This window comes from Schistocerca serialis, chromosome 5, assembly GCF_023864345.2.
Source record: "Schistocerca serialis cubense isolate TAMUIC-IGC-003099 chromosome 5, iqSchSeri2.2, whole genome shotgun sequence".
Taxonomy (NCBI): Eukaryota; Metazoa; Arthropoda; class Insecta; order Orthoptera; family Acrididae; genus Schistocerca; species Schistocerca serialis.
In genome coordinates this window covers 452,170,050-452,197,080 of record NC_064642.1, presented here as the reverse complement: position 1 = coordinate 452,197,080, position 27,031 = coordinate 452,170,050, and the positions used below count along the sequence as shown (strand labels likewise).

Here is a 27,031-nt window from a genome sequence, read left to right as displayed (position 1 = left end):
GGTGTTCGTGTTGCCATCATTTCATCTCATCAACGACAGACAAGTCGCCGGAGTGGCTTCAAATAGAAAGACTTGCATTAAGTGACCGAACTATCTCGGCTAATAATGCCAGGGTTGTCCAGAAAGTAAGTTCCGATCGGTCGCGAAATGGAAACCACAGTGAAAACCAGAAACGTTTTATTTGCAACAGTTAGGTACACCTTCCACCTACTTCTCTACATAGTCGCCGCTCCAACTTCGAGTTTTGTCGTAGCGTTGTATCAACTTTCCAGTATCCTCGTCATAGAAAGCAGCCGCCTGTGCTTCCGGCCAGTTATCTGCACTGGTCTGCAGCTCGTTGTCTGTGGATAAATTTTGTCTTCATAGCCAGCGGTTTTTGTGAGTAGAGATGAGACTCAGGGGGAACCAATTACGGACTTATTGTATGTGATCAAACACTTCTCATCGGAAAGGCTGCAGGAGCGTCTTCATTGCCCCTGCAGTGTGCGGCAGAGAATTGGCATGAAGAAGGGACTGCTCGACAGTTGTGTTATGTGGGCTGCATGACACAGGCGAAATCTCTAACCAGATCCTCATACTTGGCGGAGACGCTATTCCCTACACATCTTTACGTAATGACTGTTCACTCAAAACTGAAAAGAGCGACGCGACACGATTGACAGGCATACTAGAGACACTGCCCAACATATGTGTGCAAAGCTTTACCGGATTTTCCCAGTGGTTTCCATTTCGCGATCGATTGGAACTTACTTTCTGGAGAACCCTCGTACCAAACGATCATTCCATTTCATCACCCATGTTTCACTTGAGTGACATGTTCCATACAGATACCTTCAGGAAAGTCCTTTTTACTCCTAGATTTATATTCGACGTTGACAAATTCCTCGATTTCAGAAACGATTTTGTGCTAGTCTGCGTTTTATATCATCTCAACGACTAACAATTCACTTAATATTATTAGTCAGCACGGAAGACTTATTTTAGAATTTTTTTTATTTGCAGCATAGATCATACCAGCCGTAGATCGGCGAAGCAAAGTACTGGCTGGAGGGGTAAATTACTTACTTTTTCCCTTCCACCTTCTTGGCTTGCTTCCTCCAAAGTCACGTCTGCAATGGCAGGCAGGAACCGGCAAAAATTGGAAGTCTTCTGTCAGATGGCATTTTTGTTTCATCGCCTGTTGCCGACCTCTTGAGATCCTACAATACTTCACTGAAGTAGCAGTGTGCCAAAGGGAAGGTTTCTTCTTGTATGCAGAAGGCCTGTTAGCCTATAACTATTGACCTCCTTCTGTGCGGATGCACACGCATTGCCCGAACTCTTACGTGACTCGGTAAGATTGTCTGCCGCGAGTAATGAGTGTAATGGGCAGGGGCACTACTAATGTAATTTGTGGACATTAAGTTGGGAATGTGGGTCTCACGGGGAGTGTGCAAGGGATACATCCCTGCAGTCGCACTATCGTCTGTGCCCTCGGTGGCTCAGATGGGTAGAGTGTCTGCCATGTAAGCAGGAGATCCCGGGTTCGAATCCCGGTCGGGGCACACATTTTCAACTGTCCCCGTTTATGTATATCAACACCTGTCGGCAGCTTAGGGTCTTGATTTAATTATCATTTCATTCTAGAGAGACAGATACCATCTCCATATATTTCAACACAGTGTCATGGAATGTCTAATAAAGTATAGCCCTCACAGATTACTTGGAAAAAGTCAAAACTATAACTGAAACATTTTGCTTCATTGTTGGATAGTTCGAAACTTGCGTTGGCTGAAAAAAGACCAAGACTGGCGCGCCAAAAAAATGACCTTTGTCCAGGATAATGCACCATCCGACACATGCAATGGCAAAAGTGCGTGAATTGGGCTGTGAACTGATTCCTCATCGACCCTATTCACCAAACTTAGTCTAGTGACTTATTCCTGTTCCGTAACTTTGGCTTGCTGCGAAGAAATTTTCATCAAATGAAGTGATAGTTTCACTCCACGGGTATTTTGCAGAGTTTGACAGAACCTATTTTTCCGATGGGATGCAAAGCTGGAGGATCGCTGGACCAAGTGTATATCCCTCAAAGGAGACTTTGTCGATAAGAGTAAGGTGAGCTGTTTACGAAACAAACATTTTTTTCTTGCGTTTTTACCAGATTCATCAAACCACCCTCGTAAGCTTTCATTATGGGCGCTTCTCCGAGCTTTCTCAGTTGACTTGGTAGTAATCCGAAATCCGTCATTATACTACCAGTGTGCCTTGGGCGGAAATTACAAGACGGTCACTGTGTTCCCCTAAGGCCTAGACTTCGTACAAAGGAGGACATTACAATCGTAGTCAAACACTTTGTCGTGTTATTGGTCTTTCAAATCTAGTTTCTTTGCCGCAGACTATGTGAGTCATTTTGAGATTGAGGGTAAGGTTCTTCGGTGTGAACCAGTTGCTGGGCTGTTGCCGCTATTCTCGTGTCCGTTCCAGACAAGAGAAGCGGCACAGCTCTGTGGCAGGCTGGGCTGCGCGCGCCGCGGAACAAAGCGGAGCGCTGGAGCGCGACCACGCACGCGCGCACGCAACAAAGGCCAGAGCGCAGGTGGCTGGGAGAGGCGAAGGCGCGGCTGGCGGCTGACGGACCGTCGCGCCGCGTCTCGTCCCGCCTGCACCGGGCACAATGCGGCGCGCTGTGGAAATCAGATACACGCGCTCGCTGCCAATGAGGCAATTAACCGGCCGCCAGCTCTGCGGGCCGCGTCGATCAATGACGCGCCGGGACCGTCCCACGGACGCCGCCGGGGGTGTGCCTGCATGTGGCTTGCGGCGCAGGTGCCGGGCACGGTCGCACAGGCCGCACCGTCCTCCGCGTTCTCACTGCCCTCTCATTTGAACTGTTGGGTATCGTACGAAATAGTTACTGACGAGGGAACCTCCCCATCGCACCCCCCTCAGATTTAGTTATAAGTTGGCGCAGTGGATAGGCCTTGAAAAACTGAACACAGATCAATCGAGAAAACAGGAAGAAGTTGTGTGGAACTATGAAAAAATAAGCAAAATATACAAACTCAGTAGTCCATGCGCATGATAGGAAACATCAAGGATAGTGTGGGTTCAAGAGCGCCGTGGTCTCGTGGTTAGCGTGAGCAGCTGCGGAACGAGAAGACCTTGGTCCAAGTCTTCCCTCGAGTGAGAAGTTTACGTTCTTTATTTTCGCAAAGTTATGATATGTCCGTTCGTTCATTGACGTCTCTGTTCACTGTAATAAGTTTAGTTGTCTGTGTTTTGCGACCGCACCGCAAAACCGTGCAATTAGTAGACGAAAGGACATGCCTCTCCAATGGGAACAAACCATTTGATCGCAAGGTCATAGGTCAACCGATTCCTCCACAGGAAAACACGTCTGATATATTTATACGACACTGGTGACGGCATGTGCATCACATTACAGGAATATGTTGTCGACCCACCTAACTTGTACACTTGGCGAATGGGTAATAAGATTCTTCTACCGTGCCCGAATTAGGTTTTCTTGTGGATGTGATAACCACTACCAAAAAGTGATGAAAACATAAAAGTTTGTCAGATAATAACTGTCTGAAAATAAAAAAAATTAACTTCTCACTCGAGGGAAGACTTGAACCAAGGACCTCTCGTTTCGCAGCTGCTCACGCTAACCACGGGATCACGGCGTTCCTGAGCACATACTACCTTGATGTTGCATATCTTGCACATGGACTACTTAGTTTGTATATTGTGCTTATTTTTTCATAGTTCCACACAACTTCTTCCTGTTTTCTCGATTGATCTGTGTTCAGTTTTTCAAGGCCTATCCACTGTGCCAACTTATAACTAAATCTGAGGGGGTTGCGACGGGGAGGTTCCCTTGTGAGTAATAGAATATACTACGAGACTCGAAGTTCAGTTTTGCTGTTGCTTGAAACGAGTCGCTACACGCACGTCTACTTCTCGTAGGCAGTTTGTGCCAATTATATTTCTTTATTAATTCTTCACAATCACAGCTTATTATGTGGGCAGTTATAATACGACCTTTTTACAGTCGTCAGCTTTCTGACTGATTTGCTGCTGCCGCCTACGAATTATTCTTTAGTGCCAATCTCTTCATTTATTCCAATCTCCGTTTCCCCGTACAGTTTTTACCCTCTACAGCTCCCTCTAGTACCAAGGACGTTCTTTCCTGGTGTCCTATCATCGTCTCCCTTCTTCTTCTTCTTCTTCTTCTTCTTCTTCTTCTGGGTGTTTTCCATATACAGTGGAACCTCGCATAGCGAGCATAATTCGTTCCAGAATCATATTCGTTAAGCGAAACAATTTATCCCCTATAAATTAATGTAAAATACGATAATTTGTTCCATGCAGAAAAAGTACTAAGAGTTTTGTCTTATTCATGCCATGTATTCAAAGAAAATTATACATACAGTGTTATGTACTTAATTATTAACGATGAATAACTTTGACCTTACAATTTATCTTAGAAGAGAGGTTAAGGAGAGACAAACCTACATTTGTAGGATTCGTAGACTTAGAGAAACCGTTTGACAGTGTTGACTGGAATACTATATTTCGAATTCTGAAGATAGCAGGGGTAAAAAACAGGGAACGAAAGAATGTTTATAATTTGTACAGAAACCAGATGGCAGTCGAAGGGTACGAAAGGGAAGCAGTGGTTGGGAAAGAAATGAGGCAGGGTTGTAGCCTATCCCCGATCTGTATATTGAGCATGCAGTAAAGGAAACAGAACAAAAATTTGGAGTAGGAATTAAAATCCGTTGAGAAGAAATAAAAACCTTGAGGTTTTCGATGACACCGTAATTCTGTCAGAGACAGCAAAGGACTTGGAAGACCGGTTGAACGGAATGGACAGTATCTTGAAAGAAGGATGTAAGATGAACATCAACAAAAGTAAAACGAGGATAATGGAATGTAGTCGAATTAAATCGGGTGATTCTGAGGGAATTGGATTAGGAAATGAGACACTTAAAGCAATAGATGAGTGAGTTTTGCTATTTAGAGAGCAAATAACTGGTGATGATCGAAGTAGAGAGCATATAAAATGTAGACTGGCTAGGACAAGGAAAGCGTTTATGAAGAAGAGAAATTTAACATCGAGCATAGATTTAAGTGTCAGGAAGTCTTTTCTGAAAGTATTTGTATGGAGTGTAGCCGTGTATGGAAGTGAAATATGGACGATAAATAGTTTGGACAGGAAGAGAATAGAAGCTTTTGAAATGTGGTGCTACAGAAGAATACTGAAGATTGGCTGGGTAGATCATGTAACTAATGAGGAAGTACTGAATAGAATTAGGAAGAAGAGGAAGTTCTGGCACAACTTGACTAGAAGAAAGGCTCAGTTGTTAGGACACGTTCTGAGGCATCAAGGCTTCGCTATTTTAGTGGTGGAGGGAAACGTAGAGAGTAAAAATCGTAGAGGGAGACAATCGTAGAGGGAGACCAAGAGATGAATACACTAAGCAGGTTCAGAAGGGTATAGATTACAGTAGATGAAGAAGCTTGCACGGGATAGAGTAACATGGAGATCTGCATCAAACAAGTCTTTGAACTGAAGACAGCAACAACTAATTCTTTTTTACGAGGAAGCTATCTATAGTCATTTGTTTCTGCCGACACTTCAACACTTGGCAAATAAGCGACATAGCGTTACCGCCCAGTTTGTAGCGCCCTTAGCCACTGCTTTATTGGGATGATGATTTTCAATGTACGATGTAACCGATTTCCAAGCTTTCAGCATTTTAATTGCGCCAGAAGATTGCTGCTTTGCTTTTACCGCCCCCTTCTCCGCCTCCTCCTCCTCATTGTCTTCACAACTTCGTGCTGTGAAACACGCTTCAACTCCATAAACTCTTCGGTAGTAATTTATTGGTTGTGATCTTCCACAAGCTGATCTATATCATTGTTACCCACTTCTAGTCCCATGCTCTTGGCCAAAGACACAATCTCGTTGACTACAGGCTCCACAGGTACTGACTCAAATGCCTCAGAGTCACATTCGACAGTGCACTCAGTCTAAAGTAGAAGTGAGAGTTCTTTTGGTAACCCCTTCCCACGCCATTCCGATCATCTTGACGCAGGCAACGATGTTCGAGTGATATTTCCAAAACTCTCTGATTGAGAGATTGTCAGCTTCAATCAACTGAAAGCATTGCTTGAGCATTGCTTGAAGAGTGCTTTAGTGTAGAGCATCTTAAAGTTAAGAATAACCTGCTGGTCCATAGGCTGTAGTAATGTAGGCGGAAATTGGATCTTGTTGAATTAAAATTCTTCAAGGAGTTGGTCTTGTAGGCCTGGGGACTGGGCAAGAGCGTTGTCCAGAACAGGCAAGACATGAAGTGGCACATTCATCGCAAGCAAATATTTTTTTCACCGAATGTCCAAACACGTCATTGATCCAAACACAAAAAAGGTGATGTGTCACACAAGCCTTGTTGTTGGACTTCCACATCATATTTAACCTGCTCTTCTTACACTTCTTAAAGGCTCGTGGAGTTTCTGAATGCTAAACAGGCAGTGGTTTAATTTTCAAATCGCCGCTTACATTGGCACAAAATAGCAGTGTGAGACGGCCTTTCATTTTCTTGTGACCCGGCAGTGCATTCACCTCTGTATTATAAAGGTACACGTCAGCATCGTTTCCGAGAATAGACCCGTCTCGTCACAATTAAAAACCTGTTGCGGCAGATTACACTCAGAATCTACGAGCATCTTGAAGTTGCTGATGAAGTCCTCTGCTGCCTTTGTGCCGGAGCTGGCTGCTTCGCCATGCCTCTCAAGGCTGTGGATGCTGGTTCTTCTCTTAAACTTCTCGAACCACCTACGGCTTCCCTTAAAAACTTATTCGGCCGCTGATGGTCCTGGCGCCTTCTTAACGAGATTGCCGAAAATCATTTTCTCCTTCTCACAAATGATGTTCTCATCAGTAGTGTCGCCTTGCAATTGCTTTTCATTTATCCATATAAGCAGCAACATTTCAAAATCGACCAGAACACGAAACCTGTGTTTACTTACTCTTGTCACACTCATTGAAGCATGTCTGCCCCTAATGTTGTCCTTGTTTTACAAATAGTTGATGTAGACCGATTGACAAGCAGTTCTAACAGTGGCTGTTGATAAACTATCGATACATGTCGATATTAAAATGTCAATATCGAGTGCCGATATTTTTACTTTATATTATATTTATTTCACTATTTTTAATAAATATTTGAAGTCGTTCTTTTGAAGTTGTAGTAGAACATAATTTTTCGTTTCACTGTGTGTAGGAGTCTTACTACTTTTGAGCTTTCATCACGTCCAATCTTTCTCTCACGGGAGCATTGTCCTAGAGAGGCAAGGTTCCGGGTTCGATCCCCCGTCCGACACACAGTTTTAATCTGCCAACGCGTTTCATGATGATAGGTGATAGCAGAGATAAATGAAAAAGCGCAGAACCGACTGATAGCAGCCATTCAAAATAGGAGTTGAAATCGAAAATCCAGTAAAATGTGAAATCCGGTCTTGTAACATGGTTTGCAGTGGGAATCAGTCTCAAGACTATTGCTATTCATCGCGTAATTCGTGCGTTATATGGACCGAATGTAATGAACGAAGGTATTGTGCGTCAATGGTGCTGCGACAATAAACCCTAATACATGGTCCTGTCGGAAGTACCTTCTTTCACGTTCTTAACATTGATATGTAGAATATCTATGTAGATGTGGTCGCTCGTCTGTAATCGACAATGAAGTGGCACAGAAGAATGACGCACACAAAAAACCTGTTGAAAACCGCCATTTCACGCAATTTTTCCTTTCTGATAACTTTCCGCTGATTTCTAGAAGTGTTTTGCATGAGATCGTGACACAACAATTAGGGTACAGCAAGTTCTGTGCTCGTTGCGTTCCAAAACTCCTGTCTGAGAACCACAAAATTGAACGGATGACTGCTTCTCACTTTCTGCTTCGTTACCATGTGGAAGGAGAAGGCTGACTGAAGAGAATTGTGGCCGGTGGAGAGACATGAGTGGATAGAAAACAGCATTAATTGGTGAGGGGTCATATCACAGATGAACAAACAAACAAGAGGAGCACAACAAACTTCGTCAGCCAGAAAGGTTACGGCCAGTGTTTTTTGGGACACTACAGGGATCTTGTTTGTGTGTTCTACAGATCTTCAGGGTAAAATTAGATATGAAGCCTACTGCGAGAGAAAACGTGTGGCCTGCGACAAACACGATCAATATGTATTCACCCTCGAATTTGAAATCGTAGATTTTTCGTTCTGGAATATGTTACACAAAACCATTCAAAATCCTTTAGAGTTTACTTTCTGGCTCTTAGGGAAAATAAAGTCTCGTCACCGAGAATAAATTATCTAAAAGTTCTTGCCATGACTCAACGCGGTCGTCCAGTTGTTCGCGTGCCAGGACATGTGGAGACCTCCGTCACTATTTCCAATATTTAAGAAAGAACCGTAAAACTATTGGTTCGGATATGTTTTTCCTTTCTTACACCATAAGAGACCTCACATTCCTAGCCTCTTTAATCTGTTTTGCAACAGTTGTAGTGGTCTTTGTTCGTCCAAGTTATATGCTGACCGCTGCGTTCGCCGCCCCCTTATCTCTCAGCTTGCACGAAATCGTTTGTGCCACTCACAAACGATTGTAGGACAGTGCTCATTCGCCGAACGTCTGCTGAGTCAGTTCTAGTGTGCACTATTTCTGATTGGAAACGAAGCAGAAACTTGCATCTACGTATACTGCTCAAGCCAGCTTACGGCGTGTGGTGGACCGTACTTTGTGTACCGATGTCGCGTCCCCCTCTCCCTTTCTGACGAAGTTGTGAATGACACTCAGGAAGAAAGATTGTTGGTGAGACACTGCGTGAGCTGGAATCTCTGTTTTTATCTTCATGATCTTTTCGCGAAGTATACAGCATATCTGTTGGCTATTCTAGGAACGTACGCTCTCGGAATTTTAACATAAGTTTCACATTTTATTGGATAATACCTCTCTTGCAGCGTCTGCCTCTGGAGTGGGTTGAGCACCCCTTTGGTATTTTCGCGCTTACTAAGTGAAACTGTGACGAAAAGCGTTGCTCTTCTTTGGATCTTCCTATCAAGTATGGATATCCGATCGAGTAGCAATGTTCAGTTATTGGTCGAAAAAATGTTTTGTAAGCTACTGATTGCTCCGTGATTGCAGTGGATATAGTACACGCTGTTATATTTTCGTATGTTTTATGTTAGTTACTTTTTAATACTACATGCGCCTTGCCATCGTCTTATGCTCTGTGCTGGATGAGGATCCACACCACACCTAGTACGAAAGTCACGCTGAACAGTTATTACAGTTATTACTGACCCGCACTGCGCAAAACGTAGAAGACAAAACGCTTTCTGTTGTCCCGACACAATTTTTAGTAGAAGAGAAATGGGCGCACACTGCTGCTACCTAGCGGGAACCATGTAAAACCCGAGAGTTTGCTCTTTCCAACAGTACGTTGTTCACGTGCGTATCTCAAATAACGTAATAGTTATGAATTTTTTTTTTTTTAATTGGATGCTTCTCTTTGATACACCCAGCTCGGGTAATCTGCGTGCTGTGAGTTGCCCTGCCTCAAGACGTATACACAGTTTCTAAAATTAATATTTGAGTTATTGTGTTAGAAATTTTCACGTAGTATTGCACCTCTTAATAAATAGGTCAGGACAGCATTTTCAATTTTTAAATTCGCTCAATAATTATACGAAATAAAGAAAATCAAATTTTTGTTGCCCCCCTGAAAGCCGTTATATAGGCAGCCAGCAATTGGAACTGCGATTGACCGTATTAGCCGTTTGGTAATATCGACAATTCGCGTGAAGCCGCCGCCGGTGCTGCTGAGGAAGGAGGCCACAAAGAGGACAGCGCCGGGACGCGGGCGCTATGGGACTCGGGTGAGGCGAGGCGAGGCTGGGCGCGGGTCGTTGCACCGCCGCGGTGCCGCGCGGCACGGCACGGCTTGTGAAATACGGCCAGCGGTGGGCGTCGCTCAGCACGAAACGGCCCGCGCTGCTGCCGCCGCCGCTCGCTTTCTAGACGCCGGAGCGGAGCGGCCGCCAGCTGCTCACTGCCGTTGTTTCCCCTGCCGGCGAATCTACCACCAGGCAGCTGTCGCACTCTAGTGTAGTAAATAGTAATACGTACTTTGTCATTATCGTGACCGGTAGGCGACTGGGCTGCAGGTTCCCGACCAGACCGACTCTCAACGTCGTTGTTTAGTGGGAAGACCTCGTCCGAAGCGAAAGTAGTAGCTGGCATATGTCGAACAATGGTGGTAGCAGCGTTACTGATCGGTGTGTTTGACCATCCAGTTGTAAACAAGGCTCACGTAGTTAGAAGGATGTAGTGCATGCGAGAGACTGGAAAACGATCAGTGCTTGGTGCAATGACTGGGAAGTGAATAAATAAAAAGTCAGAAAACCCATGTCGTTCTACTATTATACGATTAATATTTCAAATCAGTAGCACCTTCAGCCTTCTGTATTTCCAATTTTATTTAAGCTATCAGTTTCGGCACTTCGTCACATCATCTTCCAGTCCCCTGATCGACGTGCATGAGGAATCTAGCTTCACGTGCAATCGAAATAGCCGCCAGCATTCAATAACTGGTGTCCATAGACTTGTTTCTTAACAACACGGGTCCTTCGTTCGTCGATTGCAGACTGCAGTTAATGAACGAAGGAATTGTGGTGTAAAAAGTAAGCCTCCGGATAGCAGTTACTGAATGCTGTAGTTACTGAATGTTGTCCCCCTATTGTGACTCCACGTGAGGTTGGATTCCTCATACGCGTCGATCAGGGAACCTGAAGATGGTATACTGAATCTCCGAAACTGGTTGAAAAAATAAAATTGGAAATACAGACGGCTGAAGATCTCTGACTTTATATTTTGTACTGAACAGCCAAAGGCCCTGAACCATGCCGCCAAGCCCTGTAATTAGTCTCTGCTGTTAAGTCCAGAGCGATTTGAAAGACAACAGTTTGATTAATGTAGCCGTCTGGGAGGCGCATCCCAATCTGAAGTTCATAACCTAAGGAACTGTAAAATTCGCTCACGGAGGAGATGGCTTACAAAATGCACGTTTGAGTAGTTCTTGAGAAGATTTGTCAAAAAAATGGTTCAAATGGCTCTGAGCACTATGGGACTCAACTGCTGAGGTCATTAGTCCCCTAGAACTTAGAACTAGTTAAACCTAACTAACCTAAGGACATCACAAACATCCATGCCCGAGGCAGGATTCGAACCTGCGACCGTAGCGGTCTTGCGGTTCCAGACTGCAGCGCCTTTAACCGCACGGCCACTTCGGCCGGCAAGATTTGTCAAGTTTGCATCCTCATCATGTTGTATAATTTGCCGCTGTTACGCGTAGCGTACAACCTGGAATCCCTTCCGTGTTGTATATATATATATGTGTGTGTGTGTGCGTGTGTGCAGGTGGGAAGTGGGGGCAGATATATATTCAAATCCTGTTTGCCCTACAAAATGCACCCCCCCCCCCTCCTCCCTCCCCCACCCCCAGGAGGTAGACATTGCAAAACCATCCCATGCAAATTATTGTAGCAGTTTGATGCAGTAGCGCTACTGCGTTCTAAGACCCAAACAGTTTGAACATGTTTCTAGTAAGTACACTACGGATTATAATTAAACTTCCACTAGCCGGCCCCGGTGGTCTCGCGGTTCTAGGCGCGCAGTCCGGAACCGCGTGACTGCTACGGTCGCAGGTTCGAATCCTGCCTCGGGCATGGATGTGTGTGATGTCCTTAGGTTAGTTAGGTTTAAGTAGTTCTAAGTTCTAGGGGACTGATGACCACAGCTGTTAAGTCCCATAGTGCTCAGAGCCATTTTAGCCAAACTTCCACTACTCGAGAGGCCCCCATGAAAAACAAGTGATTGTAGATCAATGAAACTTTGTGAAAATATTTGTAAGGGCATGGGGAAGATAAAAATGAGACTTAACATCTGAGGCCATCAGTCCCCTAGAACTTAGAACTACTTAAACCTAACTAACCTAAGGACATCACACAAATCCATGCCCGAGGCAGGATTCGAACCTGCGACCGTAGCGGTTGCGCGGTTCCATACTGAAGCGCCTAGAACCGCTCGGCCAAAACGGCCGGCTCCAGGTTACAAACATTGCTCAGTGTGACGACCATCTTCATGCACGACAGCCTGGAACCGCTTTAGAGACACCGTTCCACAGTTGTTCGAAGCACTTATCGAACGGTGGATTTGTTCAGCTGTCGTAACATAGCGCATGCACCACTAGAAGATGGCATGTTACGTCCAGTTTTCTCACCCATGGCAAAAGTGACTTCAACAATTTGTGGCGCAATTGGCTATAGGCCTCTCCTAGGAGTAATTCGCAAATCGTCAGTTAATTCGAACGTGCGAACCATGTCTTCAACCCCAGTGCAATGCCTCAATGCTCGCGAAGAGTAGCAGCACTAATGCTGTTATTCCGATAAAACAGCTTTAAGAGTAAAGCCCCGCTCACCTTGTCCAGACCCACGTTGACTGTCTGCAGTTGTAATTCACACGGATGCTTATGTTTCACCCGTATGTTGCCGTACCATTATCGGCGCCTGAGAACACTGACACCGCTTACAACGCAAATCCTACAGCGCACAGCCTGAACATCATTTCTATAAAGTTGGGCACCCACACGCTAAAGTCTAAACAGTTTTTCGTCTGCACTGGCTCGAATAGCGAAAATTTAATTATAACCACTTCTAGTCAGACGCTATGTTATAACTAGATTCACCAGAAAAGCAAACGCTCTCAGGATGATAAACTTTGTACAATGGACTTCATGTGTTGACAATGTGTGTTCGGAATGATTGTGCGGTTGCACAATAGTGTAAACGCTTGACGCGAGATGGAGATTGATCCACATTGGATAATGGGCGTAAAATGTTTATGTAATTGTGCTGATAACGTCCTAGAGCAGATGTATGCTATGGATGTCCATAATAACTATGAAGTGTTGCGGATGAATGTGAAAATGAAACGAAGGGAGGGAGGGAGTGAAACCAGTGCCGGCACACTGGCTTCTACTTTCTGAACGCGCCAAGGGCGCAACAGAGCTTGACGTGTTACGAAACTAACCGCCGTATGTTGTTACAGTCGTTCAGAAGGGAGTCTGATAGCTGCACCTGTAATATGAAGTTACTTCGTGCAAAGTGACAATAGTAGGAGGATAAGCGATAAATGAAGTGTAATGAATATACGATGAGAAATAATCTGGTACTACGCAGAAGCCATATTGTTTGTGAAATGCCTAGTCGTTTACAGTGCATTGCAGTGGACGACAGGCTGCCATGTGGCCTAGAGGTGATCCAAGCAAGGTATGTGTACACACGCCGCAAGATAGACAGCTCCGCTCATTCAAATGCATCATTATCTATACGAATGGTACTACAGAATGCCGTGGTTTGGACAGGCTCGGCAAACATGACACCATTTGTTTATCTTTAGAAGAAAAAGTGCAAAGCTGTGAAGTGTAACGATCGGAAGGGTCATCCAACTGTACCACTTCGACCGACACATCATCCATAGAAGACTGAGCTCCGTAATGTGAACGTGGACTGGAGAACTATTCGTAGCACCGCTTGGATCTCCCTGAGGGAAGAGCACATACGCCTCGCCTTATAGGGTTCGTTGGAGATCGTCCATTTTCAACAGGCGGTTCTCAGTACTTTCTGTCTGCGCATTGTGGCTGTTTCGCGGATGCCATGCCGCAATGATTTTGTCTAGTCTATTGACGATTGTTGGGCAGTTTGACGACAAATTCCTCGTGTTCTTCACACAGGTCGCCTCATACGTGATGTAAGAGATTCCCAAATATGAGAAACACATTACAAGTGTTTTCGCGGACGAAGGTCTTATGCACATAAATAATGATCGCGTCGAAAATTCTTAACCGGTTAGAACTCTGTGCCGAACCAAGACTCGAACTAGGGGGCCTTTGCTTATTGTGGGCAAGTGATCTACCAAGTTACCCAGGCATCAATCACGACCCGTCGTCACGTCTTATTTCCGCTAGTGCCTCGTTTCTACCTTTCAAACTTAACAGAACTTCTGCGAAACTTACAGGACTAGAGCTTCCACGAAGAAAGAATACTGCGGAGACCTGGCTGAGCCACAGCGTGGAGGATATTCTGTGAAGTTTGGAAGGTGGGTTCAAATGGTTCAAATGGCTCTGAGCACTATGGGACTCAACATCTGTGGTCATCAGTCCCCTAGAACTTAGAACTACTTAAACCTTACTAACCTAAGGACATCACATACATCCATGCCCGAGGCAGGATTCGAACCTGCGACCGTAGCGGTCACGCGGTTCCAGACTGACGCGCCTAGAACCGCACGGCCACACCGGCCGGCTTGGAAGGTGGGAGATAAGGTACTGGCGGAAGTAAAGCTTTAATGAGTGGTCGCGAGTATGGTTGGGTAAACTCAATCGGTAGAGCACTTGTCTGCAAAGGCAAGTGTCCCGACTTCGAGTCACGGTTCGGCACACATTTTTAATATGCCGGGAAGTTTCATATCGGATATTAACAGCTCCTGAAGATTTCCACGCAGTTCCGCGGCTTACCTACATCTATATTTACTTAAATACTGCGTAAGCCTGTGCACAGTGCATAGCAAAGGTTCCACCGTACCAGTATTGCCGGGAGCTGTTTTTGGATGCATTGTGGAGTAGCGGTTAGCGTCGCTAGCTTGCAAGGTGCAGGTCAAATCCGTTCTCCAGCAAATATTTGTTATTTAATGTTTATCATTTCTGGAAGGTTCTCGATATTTATTACGTTTGCATAGTCTGGGATATTTGATGTTTGTATGAGTAGCTGCATTCTCCGTCCAGGAGAGAGCTGTGCTCTGTCAGTACGTTGCTTTCAGAGCTGAGTATTGTGCTTCATTTAAGACGCTGCTTCCGGGTTTGTGACGTGACAATGTCAGTTTTCTATTCCATTCGCTTGTGTATTGTGTATAGAACCGGGGACCTAGAAACGACGGAGAGGCCTGGTCCCACCGTAGTCGCCGCCCCATACCGAACTCAGGGTTATTGTTCCAACTGTTCAGAATCGTACTGTCCAGTTACGTGCTTGCGAGCGAATAGTGGGCATTTTTCCGGCGTGCGAAGTCTCCACCAGCTTTTGAGTCAACATTACAATGTGGCGCCGGCGGAGTGTTTACGCGAACGCTAGGCGGCCGGCCGGCCGCTCCGCCGTGAATCTGGAGCGGCGCCAGCCACCAGGCGACGCGGCTGCGCCTGGGCTGGCTCGCTGTGTCACGCGCAACCTTCCCACGGGCCGACTGCCGATCGAGTCCGCCGAATTTTGCAACCGAGGCCCGCAGAGGGAGCTGCTCTCACAGGTCACTTGCTATGTAGCTACGTGCGTGCACCTCTGAGCACCAACCCGTCTCAAAATTATTAGGCTGGTGCACAAGTTCTTAGCGGTTTTCCTGAAACAGCAGATACACATAACAGAGACTTTAGTTATCAACAGTACATTCTCCTGTACTGTTTACAACAATCTGCCGAAGCTGCGCTAGCTTTTTGATTCCTCGAGTGTAGAAATTACGAGCTTTGCAGGCGAAGAACTCTACGAGCTATGTTCGGAGCGCACTTTCATCCGGAAAGGAAGTTCCTTGAACGTTGTTCCATAGAGAGCGGAAAAGGTGAAAATCTCAGAGCGCAAGATCAGGTGAACAAGGTAGGTGTGGAATGACCTCCCAATCCAATTCTTGCATGATGTTTTTGTCCGTCTAGCAGAATGCGGGCAGACGTCTAGTAGCGTCACTTCACGCAGTCTTCTTGGATTACATCTGCAAGACGTTTCACATGTTGATAATAAATGTCAGCAGTGATGTTCACACCTAGGCGAAGCAATTCGTTCTACACCAACCATCGCTGTTCCACTAGATGCGTAAGAGAAAAAATAGCTCTGAGCACTATGGGACTTAACATCTGGGGTCATCAGTCCCCTAGAACTTAGAACTACTTAAAGCTAACTAACCTAAGGATATCACACACAGCCATGCCTGAGGCAGGATTCGAACCTGCGACCGTTGCAGTCGCGCTGTTCCGGACTGAAGCGCCTAGAAACGCTCGGCCACCGCGGCGGGCTGCGTAAGAGAATCTTGTGTGGATGCGCGCAGGTTTCCGTACGGGGAGTTGTTCCTTTATTTCGACTCAACCATTCCTTTCTTTTTCGTATATTAGATAAAGACGCCATTTCTTGTCACCAATAGCGGTACAGGACAGGAATGTTGGGTATTGTTCACGACCCAATTTGCGACCAGCAAGCAGGAAAGCACCACCTGCTGATTTTTGTGATTTTGTCTTAGAACATGCGGTAACCATGAACCCCATTTTTTAACCTTCCTGAGCGTGGAGAGTCACCAATGTCCACTTTAAAACGAGAATACCATTTTGTTGCTGCGCTAGGTCCAATGGCAATATCCTCATACACGGCGCAAATGTTCCTGGCCGCCTCCTCTTCTATCACCCCTCTATTGAACTCAAACAGAAGAACACGTCGGAAATGTTCCGATTTCACCATTTGGCACTCCATTTTCTAGCGTCCACTGCTCCACTTACTACCTCTAAATGGCAAAATAGCGAACGTAAACTCAAATAGCAACAGCGAACTGAAAATAAAATATGAAAATCGATAAATAAACGAATAGCAAAAAAAAGAGCTATGAACCAATGCAGCAACCCCAGAGTCCCAAACTCGGTGGCTAATGAAAACTCTGCGGAAACCATCATTTGTACCGTGAAAAAGGGCTGAGATAGTAGGTTTCATCTGCATCTACACGGATACTCCGCTAACCACACTTCCCTCGGGCATGGGTGTTTGTGTTGTCCTTAGCGTAAGTTAGTTTAAGTTAGATTAAGTAGTGTGTAAGCTTAGGGACCGATGACCTCAGCAGTTTGGTCCCATAAGACCTTACCACAAATTTCCAAATTTTTACTAATACTCTATTTTCCAGTACCGTACAGCGCGCGGAAAAAACGAACACCTGTATCTGTAGGTCGGCTTCAACAAAATAGTTTCGCATTCGGAGGAATAAGTTGGTGATGGAAATTTTGTGAGAAGATCCCGCCGCAACGAATGAAGCCTTTCTTTTGAGGATGTCCACCCAAAATGTTGTATCTTATCAGTGAGACTCTCTCCCCTATTTCGTGAAAATATAAAACGTGCTGCCCTTCTTTGAACTTTCTCGGTGTTGTACTCCGTTAATCCTATCTGATAAGAATCCCAGACCGCGGAGCAGTATTCCTGAAGAGGACGCACAAACGTATTGTAGGCAGTCTCTTTAGTAGCTCTGTTACATTTTTTAAGTGTTCTGCCAATAAAACGAGGTGTTTGGTTTGCCTTTCCCCACAACATTTTTCTACATGTTCTTTCGAATTTAAGTTGTTTGTTATTTTAATTCCTGGGTATTTAATTGAATTTGCGGTCTTCAGATTTGACTGGTTTATCATGTAACCGAAGTTTAAAGGATTCCTTTTAGCACTCATGTGGGTGACCTCATACTTCTCATTATTTAGGATCAATTGCCAATTTTCGCACCATACAGATACCTTTTGTAAATTGTTTTGCAGTTTTTGATCTTCTAGTGACTTTACTAGACGATAAACGACAGCATCATCTGCAAACAACGTAACACGGCTGGTAAGATTGTTCCCTAAATCGATTTTATAGATACGGACCAGCAGAGGGCCTATAACAGTATCTTGGGGAACGCCAGAAATCACTTTTGTTTTACTCGACCACTTTCTGACCTCTCTTGACAGGAAATTACGAATCCAGTCACATAACTGAGACGATATTCCATAAGCACGCACTTCCACTTCAAGCCGCTTGTGTAATAAAAGCCTTGCGGATATCTGGAAATACAGAATCAATTAGAAATCCCTTGTCAGTAACACTCAGCACATCTTGTGTGTAGAGAGCTAGTTTTGTTTCACAAGAATGGTTTCTAAATCCTTGTCGATTGTGTCAATAAATCGTCCTCTGCGAGGTAATTCGTAATGTTCGAACAAAATATATGCTCTAAAATCGCGCTGCATATCGACGCTAATGATATGGGTCTGTTATTTAGTGGATTGCTCCTACTACCTTTCTTGAATGTTGGTGTGACTTGTGCAACTTTCCAGCCTTTGGGCACGGATCATTCGTCGAGCAAGCGGTTGTGTATGAATGTTAAGTATGTGGTAAGTCCGGAACGCTTTGCCATTCCATTCCTCGGGTCAGTTGAATCCACCGATACCTAATTTTGGCTCCGATTCGTGACATGATGTAGGGTATGACGTTACACGTGAGCAAAAACAAAGAGAACAGTATTATCGTCATTTTTATCTGTTTTGCGTCTTTCCCTTAGTTGCCCTAAATTCGTGGAGGTATGTACTGCCTATGCAACTTAATGAAGGCAGTATGTTTACTGCCATACGCGTTTCGCTTCTTTTATATGGGAAGCATCATCAGTGGCCCGAAATACATAATTCTTTTTATACATACAAAAACATATTATGTGATAGATATCGTATGCTGCTATAGTACATTTTGTCGTTTTTCTCTTCCTTTTTAGGTTAGAAGCAACTTTTGTAGCACAAGTTCCGTATTGTGAAGGTATCGTTCGGTGTTAGTATTCGTTTTAAGAGTTAGTAAGCTTCCGCGGTCAATCTCAATTTGAATAAAATAATTTTGGGTGCCTTCGCAGCGGTTCTCTTCTGTACGTCCGAAAGAGGACCAACCCAAAGACGATCGATTCGCCAGTCGTATAGTTGTCTTAGTGTTTCATAATAACCTAGCACCCAGAATCACTTTACTCAAATATTGGTTTTGCTTCTATGTACAGAGTGGTCTGAAATGTCTGAAAACCTTATAAGAGCGTTGCAGGCTAGGTTACGCTGAGAAATAATTGTTAAGAAAAAAATTCTATACGTTGCGCCGTTTCCAAGTTAATTAGCACATCCAAATTCAAGGCCTTTTGCCAGAGACAGTGTCGCCAAACGTCTCCTCCGTTTGCTTCCCTAAAACTGAACAAAAGTAGCTTTTACTCACTTAGCGTAAATTTATCACTTACGAAAAAAGCGCATTGTAACTGGTAATGAACATTTGAAAAAGTGGTAAATGATGGACCCACAAATGTTTGAGCATCACCGTATGTTATCGCGTGCCTGTGGTTGACTTCGGTGCGCAACGACCTGATTGGCAAAGGTCAGTGATAAATAAACCGGAAACGGAGTAACGTGTAACAATTATTTCTCGGCACAACCAGCAACGCCCTTATGTGCTTTTCAGACTGTTTGTAATATCGGTTGTATACGTTCTTTTGCGACTGTAATAACTCTTATTACAGTCGTGAAAGACGGAGTATAATTTCAATTAGTTCTATAGTTGCAAATCCGGAAAAAAACGAGACCTAAAAACAAAACAATATCCGCCTCCATAGCCGAGTGGTCAAAGCGGCAGTTCTTTTGCGAGGGACCCGGTTTAGATTGCCGGTACTACTGGAAACTTTTCCTTTCGGGAGCGCTGGACCCGGGTGCAGTCCCTCGTGACGCCAATTGGGGAGATACCTGATTGAGAGGTAGCGGCCCCAAGGTCGGAATGTCGACAGCGGCTGGAAAAGCGGAATGCTGACTCCTTGCCATCTCCGACACGGTGGTCGTTCGGCTACCTCGATCGCGGGCTTCCTTTCCTTACACTCCACAGATCAGTCTCAAAACTTACATTTTTCACTTTTTATGCTTTTTATTAGGGCGTCTCTGCAAAAAAGCCTTGGGAAGTACATGATTTATGGCATCAAATGTAGGTTTTGTGACTGATCTGTAGGGTAGCCCCTGGCCTACTTCAGGTTGAGAGGTGACTGGTTGTGTTTTGGCAAATTGTGGTCTCATACTCAGCGTAGACCGAGGTCTAGATTGGGTTGGAAGTTGACGATTTGGTTGAGTGTTCGCGAAGCAGTGTCGGAGGTTGTAATTAACCACCTTCTTCCGCCAAACTGTGTTCATATGGCTCTGAGCACTTTGGGACTTAACATCGGAGGTCATCAGTCCCCTAGAACTTAGAACTACTTCAATCTAACTAACTTAAGGGCATCACACACATCCGAGGCAGGATTCTAACCTGCGACCGTAGCGGTCACGCGGTTCCAGACTGAAGCGCCTAGAATCGCTCGGCCACACCGGCCGGCGCCAAACTGTGTATCTGTATCGTTTGCGTCACGACTTTGCATTTTGCCAGCCCACGAAATGTTTGCAACGGCTTCTGCAGTGTTTCCACTTCAGCGCTCGAGGAGTGCACAGCGCCAGAATTGGAAGGTGACACTTCTGTTGTGAGTTACTGAAGACAAATGTAATATGAGTTCGATATCTCAGTTGTAACAACATACTGATCTGTTGCGTGGTTTGATCGCTAACCATTTGGCTATGACACCGCGATTGTCTCTTGGGAAAAATAGTTACGGCTTATGTGTTACACATACTGGATTTCGATGAGTGAGTGGTTCACGCCTGCAGCGGTTGTGACATAGGTCAAAGTGTACGGGTGGTATCGACAGGTGTAAAATTTTCAGTTGCCGAGCACCAGTGTATGAGCCGTTCTTATTTCGATACCTACAGCTGTTTTTGGAATACGAGGTGTGTCCACATGAGTACAGGGAGTGTGTTTCATTTTGACTACCCAAAATAAGTTATTGTTCAGAAATAAAAAAAAAAATATGTACCAATCAAATGTTGATTACCTACCAGGACAATAACATTTTGACTCCCGAGAAAATAAAAAGTTACTTAAGACACAGTCTACCGAACACAACCTACAACAGCTGCGCTGCGAATGTTTCCCGTACTGTTTAAAAGTTCTGGAAATGGTATCGAACTCGAGCTTCTAGTATACCACCACCAATTAGCAGCATTGGCATAACAAAGACTCGCTGCTTTCCCATTTGTTTGATGATCTTATCACCCCATTTTTTCAGTTGACATTCACCTGCGTAATGTCAGTTTTACTGTTGACAACAGTTTGTAATGGATCGACATTTTCGATCTGCAGCTGAACTATGGGACATCGCAGCTTCCCAATAGTTCGAGGGCTGATCATCGCATCACCTGAGAATGCACCTGTAATGGTGCGAAATCTGTGGAGTCCCAGTAAAGGATCGCATAACAGATAAATTGACTTGAAGAGTCTTCATTCACTGTGAACGCCATCAGTTCGTAAGAACTTTTTTTTTTAATAAAGGACGGTCTGAAGATTCTTAACTACTAAAAATATTAAAAAAATAGTTTTAAAATTTTTCACAAAATTGACTTTTATCATCACATTAAGCAGTGAATATAAGAAGAAACTGGTGGAAAATAAATAATCAATTGTTTTAATTAAGTGGTTTCGGTTTGGAACTTGTGGGACTTAAAATTTCTAACTACCCATCGTTTCATGAGATATATTTGAAAGCAATTTTGCATTTCTCCTCGACACAACCCATATCTCGAAACTTCCATGAACTCATAATGCCCAAAACAAATTATAGTCCTAAGTAATACGTAAAAAATGCTCATAATTTAATAAATTTATATCAAAAGTGAATACCGCTCCAGTGGTTTCATTTCGAAATTCCTCATAAGAACGGCAGTAGTACAAACTCAAAACTTATGTTCCAGTAACTTTAGATATACTTACTTTCTTGTCCGTAAAATCCTCAGTATTATCATTATTAAAAGAAAAGTCACAATCTCCTACAGTCACGTAGCACAATCTCCTCAACGACTGTAGCTCTGAAAGCTGTAGGTGACTACTACAGTGCAATACATTCGCAGAAGTAACTCTGCGTACTACTACTAGATGCCTCTGTCCTTCAGTAGCTTCGAAGGTATTAGGCAGAAATAATTTGCCTACCTTCAACAACAACAAAAGAAAAGTAATGATGATGCAATTTCTAATCAAAGACTACTTCTTCAGTACTGTCCTACATGTACACTCTGGTAGCTGAACAACATTTTCTTGATACTTTTTTTTCTTTTTTTTTTTTTTGCTTGCACCCAGAAAGTTACCTGAGCTGATGGAGAAAATGAGACACCATATATATGGCGAGGGGGCAGCACTTAATTCATTCATCTCAACATTTCCCTGTCTCCGCTCTAGCATTATGAGATATGCTCATCTTTGATAGAAACCTTACGAGAGCCAGTTGTCTACAAGGTGCACGAGGAGAGGCCTCTCGTGCACTGGATTCTGTGTGTGTGTGTGTGTGTGTGTGTGTGTGTGTGTGTGTGTGTGTGTGTGTGTCTTGTTGCCGCCTCGCATCGTGTTGGCGGAAGGCCTAGCGGTTGGAGTGGACTCGGCTCGGACAGTCTTGGCGTCCCGGATGCTCGGCTGGTGCGCAGGCGTTGTCGAGCGCGCGGCTTCCGACACGGAACCCCACTTAGCGGAATTTTAGCCGGCCGGCGCTCCCAGGGGCCCTGGCTCAGCACAGCTGGCACAGCCGCCCTGCCCTGTCCGGCTTCCGTCCGTGTCGCACCAGCCCACCCACCGCCCTCCCTGCCTCTAGCTCACCTTAACAGTCAAACGACCAGACACTACCATGTAAGTAGAGGTCTCGCAAGTGCCGATATATCCGCAGTAATACGAGGGGAGTTCCATAAGTAATGCAACAATATTTTTTCTCGACCAATTTCGGTTGAAAAAATGGGGAATTTGTTGGGGGACACCGTGGAATATTCCCGCTTCAGACACTATGGTGTCATGAAGTTCCGATAGGTGGCAGCAGTATAAGTACGCTTCAAAGTGGCGTTTGTAACGGAGGTGGATTCCAAGCAGAAAATTGTCATTGAGTTTTTTTCTGGCGGAAAACCAGAGCATCGCAGATATTAATAGGCGCTTCCAGAATGTTTAGGGAGACTTGGCTGTGTACAAAAGCACGGCGAGTCGTAGGGCGAGCCATCTTTCGTCATCGCAACAACTTCACGCAAACCTTCTCACGCGTGCCGGCCAGCCGCGCACAGCTGTGACTCCTGCAGTGTTGGAACGTGGGGACCCGCACATTCGAGGTAATCGACGCATCTCAAAAGACACTTCGCTGCACAACTGGACGTCTCTGTTTTTAGTGCTGACGCACTCCTCCACCAGTTGGAGTATTAAAAGGTGCGTGGCCGCCGAGTTCCTCGCCGCCGAAGACCATAAAGAGCAACAAGGACCATCTGTGCGGTATTGCTGGCACATTAGGAGGCTGATAGTGACAATTTTTTGTCGAACGTCGTGACAGACGATGAAACATGGGTTCATCACGTCGAACCGGGAACGAGAGCAATCCATGGAGTGGCGCCACACCACCTTTCCTCCGATGAAAACTGTAAATCCGCAACCTCAGCCAGTAAAATCAGAGCGACGCTCTTCTGGGACTCGAAAGGCGTTATTCTGTGATGTCATCCCGCAAGGGGCAACGATTGGCTCTGATGTGTATTGCGCACTCACAGGAAATTGAAGAAACACATGTCTGCACACCGATAGGGACACAGAAAATTTCACTGGACTGTCCTTCAACAATCACCCTATAGCCTGGATCTCGCACTTTCCGACTGCCTTCTGTTTGGCGCAATGAAGGATGCACTCCACGGGAAGCAGTACATGAATGACAAGGTTATTGATGCAGCAAAACGTTGGCTCCATTGTCGACCAGTAGAGCGGTACCTTGTGGGCATTACACGCGCTCCAAGTAGGGTGGTATAAGGCCGTCGCACTGAACGGAAATTATGTTCAAACATTTGGTTTTATAGGCGGGGGCAAAATACGGTGTATTGGAATCCTGAATGAAACCAAATTGCTTTCAGAAACAAAATGTGTTGCATTACTTATTGAGCGCCCCTTGTAATTACTTCGCGGATAAAAGCCCACGGCGATGCAGATAGCTACAGGGGCTCAACAAAATCGTGGAAACTCCGCGAGAAATGCGTACTTGAATGTAAATACAGATGGTACCCAAGTTTCCTCCGTCTCTAATGACCTCGTCGTCGACGGGACGTTAAACACTAACCACCACCACCACCACCACCACCACCACCACCAAGTTTCCAGGTTTCATTGTTGTATTTGACTACGAACGCCACGTGTGCAGTGTCCTCAAAACGTTTCAAAAGTCAGTGGTGGTCATAAAGGTGTCCTGCGTAGGAGTGAGTGCATTGTGTCAGAGGTAATGGAATTCGAACGTGGGCACATTATTGGTGCTTGTATGATAGGTGTTGCGATAACAAAGGTAGGCGAAGTGTTTGCTGTTTCGAGAGACACCATATCTTAAGTTTAAACCGTATACAGGGAAGCGGAAAAGGCGCTGCAGTCTGGAACCGCAAGACCGCTACGATCGCAGGTTCGAATCCTGCCTCGGGCTTGGATGTTTGTGATGTGCTTAGGTTAGTTAGGTTTAACTAGTTCTAAGTTCTAGGGGACTGATGACCTCAGATGTTAAGTCTCATAGTGCTCAGAGCCCAAAAAAATAAGTGGACACCAGTTGTAAAAGTCAGTGCAGAACTGAATTTAGCACTCGCGAACCCTGTCAGCACCAGAACAACACGAATGGAGTTCCAAAAGTAGGGAACTGCAGGGCAAGCTGGAACTCCAAAAGTACTGATCGGTGTTGCAAATGACCTTAACAGGAAAACGTGGTGCCGAAGCCATAAAACATGCACTATAGAGCAGTGGAGGGTAGTCATTTTATCGGATGAGTCTTGTTTACACTCTTTCCAACTTCAGGTCGAGTTTACGTCACAAGAGTGAAACGTGGTGGGGATTCGGCGGTGATCTGGACAGCGATATCGTGGTATTGCATTGGTCCTGTGGTTATTCTCCAAGACTGCAGACTTGCCAAGGATTATTTGACCATTTTTGCTGCTCACGTTCATCCCAGGTCCGCAGCTCGTGGTCTACTGGCTAGCGTTGCTGCCTCTGGACGACGGGGCCCCGGGTTCGATTCCCGGCCGGTTGGAGATTTTCTCTGCCCGGGGACTAGGTGTTTGTGTTGTCCTTATCATTTCTTCATCATTTGTCATTGGTTAAATTTGACTGTGAAAAAACTATGTGTAAAAATTGGGACTTTGTACGGGCGCTGATGACCGCGTAGCTGAGCGCCCCATAACCCAAAAATCATCATCATCACGTCCATCCCTTGGTATAACGTTTTTTTTTTTTTTTTTTTCCAATTTGAGGCTGTGTTGCAAGACGACAAGGCTCCTGTTTACACAGCTCGCGTCGTCCAGGACAGGTTTCGTGAGCGCGAGGATGAATTCTTGCATCTCCCCTACCTCAATATTATTGAGCCTTTGTAGACTACCTTGGAGAAGTGGATGCGTGATCGCTACCCATCTCCATTATCGTTATTTTAACTTGCCTCTATTTTCGAGGAAGGATGGTGTAAGATTCTCTTGAAAACCGTATTGAATATCAAGGATTTTCCTACACCATAATGAGCATGGTAATGTGTTGTGTTTTTGGTGTTACCGTATATTTGTCCCCCCCCCCCTCCCGTACATCTGTCCGTCCGACCAGGCCTTGGAAGGCCCAATGGTACCGACCGGCCGCCGTGTCATCCTAAACCACAGGCGTCACCGGATGCGGATATGAAGGGGCATATGGTCAGCTCACCGCTCTTCCGGCCGTATGTCAGTTTACGAGACCGGAGCCGTTACTTCTCAATGAAGCAGCTCCTCAGTTTGCCTCACAAGAACTGAGTGCACCCCACTTGCCAACAGCGCTCGGCAGTCCGGATGGTGACCCATCCAAGTGCTAGCCCAGCCCGACGGGAATCGGTGTTACCACTGCGGCAAGGCCGTTGGCCCCTGTACATCTACAGCGACATTATACTCCGCAAGCAGTCTTACAGTGTGTGGCGGTAAATGTTTCTGGTGTCACTTCCTTTTTTTTTTTTCTCTCCCTTTCCTGTACCGTTCACAAATGGCGCATGGGAGGAATGATTCTCAGTAAAGCACCGTATGACATGTAATTTCTCTGATTTTCTTATTGTGATCATTTCACGATACGTATGTGGGAGGAAGTAATATTGCGAGAATCTTCTGGGAATGTGCGGTCTCGAAATATCAGCAGCAAATCTCTCCGAAATGAACAGCGCCTCTCTTGCATGTAGCGTCTGCCGCTCGAGCTTGCTCAGCTTCTCTATAACACCCTCACACCGAGTAAATGATCCCCTGATGAAACGCGCCGCTTTTCGTTAGACATTTTCTGTGTGTAACACTAATCACATTTGATAAGGTTCTCAGACGAATGAACAGTGCTCAAGAATCATTTTAACGTGTGTGTTGTAAGCCATTTCTTCCGTAAGTGAATTACATTTCCCTAAGATTTTCCCTGTGGACCTGTGTTGGGCATCAACTTTTCCTACTATTTGTGATAAGTGCCCATTACGCCTCGCGCAATTCGTCACACTTTTTTTACATTCATTGTCAAATGCCAGTTCGTCCATCTATTTTTGGTCCTTGCAGGAGTTACGAGTTTCGTTATGTTCTTACCATAGAGAACTGCGTCGTCCCTGAATACTCTCACGGAGCCTCCATCGTTATTCACTAGATTTTTAATATAATTTGTAAATTGTAGCGGCCCTGTAACATTCCCCTTAGATACTCCTGGAATTACTTTCATATTTGTCGATTTTATTCCGTTAAGAACGAGGTGTTGAGTTCTGTCTGCTAGAAAGTCCCGCGCCCAGTCACAAATCTCTTGTCTGATGCTCGGTAAGCTTTATTTTGTTCACAGAACGACAGTGCGGAACTGTATCAGAAGTCAAGGAACACGGCATCAACCTGGGCACCTTTAGTCTAAGGCGCTATGGATCTCGTGGACGAATAGAGCTGGCTGGATTTCGCAAGATGTGTTTGCAGAATCGCATCGATTTTTATATAGGGACTTAATACATGAGGATAAATATGCTCCATGAGTGAGTATCGCGGTTACATCTGTGGATATCTACAGTAATACGGATAATTAC

The 27,031-nt window shown here is 45.1% G+C and overlaps 1 protein-coding gene and 1 non-coding gene across 2 annotated transcripts in view; both read left to right on the top strand.

The window, feature by feature from the left end:
• LOC126481841 (max dimerization protein 1-like) overlaps positions 1–27,031 on the top strand; it is a 682,325-nt gene that overhangs the window by 522,533 nt on the left and 132,761 nt on the right. The window lies entirely within an intron of this gene.
• Positions 1,470–1,544, top strand: Trnat-ugu (transfer RNA threonine (anticodon UGU)). Its single transcript has one exon. It is a non-coding gene; the product is annotated as a tRNA-Thr (tRNA).